We start from the raw sequence: 2166 nt of genomic DNA, 5'->3' as shown, positions 1-2166 counted from the left end.
ACCACGGGGGAAGGATTTCCGTCGTTCCCTGTACCAATTTGTCGAGTTTTTATCAAGTTGACTGAACTACGTAGTACTTACTACCTTTGTCCAATTATAAATGTTTGTATTTGACAATTACAAATTCCGAAAAAGAATGCTCATTTTCAAACTTAGTTTTCGTCAACAGACAATTGAGCGAGGCCTAAAGCGGCGATCATTTCGTCAGCAACCTCCGTGCCGCTGTCCAAGGTCAACGCCTCAATTTGAGTACATATTGCACCCAATTCAATGGTCTTTTGAGCCTCCTCATCTGGTTTTGCATGTGAGCTACATAATCTACCCCACTCAAGTACGCACAACCAAATTCCCAAGCACTGCTGTCACAGGAAACCTTTTCTGGCAACCTGCCTCAAGCAAGCAATGCATCCTTTCTCATGTGTGGGATCTTGTAGTTCCACCTTAATACAGAATGACCTCTTGGAGGCATCGTTGCAAGGTGAGGAAGTTCTTGTTGAGCGTTGTTGAACTGACTTCCGCCCACGCCGAATTCGTCGCAGCAACGATCTCCTCCAGGCCCGCGAGGACTTTTCGACTTGGAGAGTCTGAATTGCGCGGAAAAATCTCAGATCCAGCACGTTCAAATCCGACGAATTGGGAGGTTGAAACACGACCTCGATATCCCAACCATCTTCCTTGCAGGCAGCGACGATAGCAGCATCCCGCGGAGGAACGTGTGGTCGTGCGTTGTCTTGTTGAATCTTGACTTTCTTGTCCTCTCCGCGAGGCCACTTGGATCGAATCGCGGGGATGACATTTTCGATCAGCATTGCCTTGTACTTTCGTCGTTGCGCACGCCCCCTCGGCCGCCGGACATCCAGCGTCGTGGATCCAAGGTTGGATTCGAGGATCAGTCTACTCTCGAAAAGCTCCTTGCTGCCTTGATGACGCAGCAACAGCAGCAACAACAGCAAGCCTTTGTTGCCCACATCGAGAAGGCCGACCGCGTTCAGCAAACTCTTCTGGAGGCGTTCATGAAGTCCAACGCCGCGCCTCAATACGCTGCCCCAATCCAACCAACTCAGCCGTCACACTACGCTGCCTCATACCAGATGGCTTACACACCCGTTCAAACGCAAACAGCTTCCCCACCTGTCATGAAGCCACAGTCCAACCAAAACAACAAGCGGACTCACCTGGGCTATGCTCCTTTCGTGATCTCGACCAAACCCGATGACGACACGTCAAGTGGAGTAAAGGAGTGTGGGCGTTGCGATCGCGCTGGGCATGGATCAATTGACTGCCCACGCAAACACGTGTGTTGCAACCTTTGCCATGAATCCGGACACTACGCGGGCGAGCACCCAAAGATCTGTCACTACTGTAAGCTCCCCAGTCACACTGTGTTGCGCTGCCCTTCGAAGCCAGCGCTCACGCCTTCGAAGCCGGCGCCGTGGGGGACTCGACAAAACCCACGGCTAGCCACCCTCAGCACGTCCATGGAGTGCTCGAGAACAATGCATCCATACCTAGTCTCGTCTGTGTCGCATCGGCAACTACGGTGGCCGCACACACCTATGTGGAACTCTCAGCACACCCTCCAGATCCCAACTCGAGGCCCCAGCGAACGGACCCTGTCCCGACGCCCAAGCCTTGACATCGATGCACCGCAAACACAGTACTTACACTGGCAAACCACACTGACGGGACCCGACACAACCAGACGCATGCTTCGCGTTCGCCCAAGTCGGGTCCAATTCACCGCCTTCCTCCTGTGACGACACTGCACCGTCGGCGCTGTTGGACCTTTCTTCAACACAGGACCAAGTGTTGGACACAAACTTTACACCTGCGCGACCGGTGTTTTCTGAGAAAGACATTTCAGACCTTTTATTGTCGCAGGCAAGCGCACTTGACGACAAATACGACAAGGAGATCGAGGACCGACTTTTCCCTATCTCCAAGTCGGACATCAAACGCCAGCTCGAACTAGTCCGTCAACGCCGCCAGAACCCATCATACGAGGAGATTTTACGCTGTCTGGACCTTTCACCCTCAGAGTCACACTTGCTACTGACTCCTTGCGACATCGAGGATGAAGCCATATAGATCAGATGGTTTGAGGACACACTCCATAAATGCGAGGAAGCTCGCCGCGCTAATCGCGATTTCCGCACAGCTGCCGCG

The sequence above is a fragment of the Aphanomyces invadans genome (assembly GCF_000520115.1).
Source record: "Aphanomyces invadans strain NJM9701 unplaced genomic scaffold supercont1.78, whole genome shotgun sequence".
NCBI classification, from domain to species: domain Eukaryota; phylum Oomycota; class Saprolegniomycetes; order Saprolegniales; family Verrucalvaceae; genus Aphanomyces; species Aphanomyces invadans.
The sequence above is the reverse complement of the archived record's forward strand: the minus strand, read 5'-3'. Positions refer to the sequence as shown.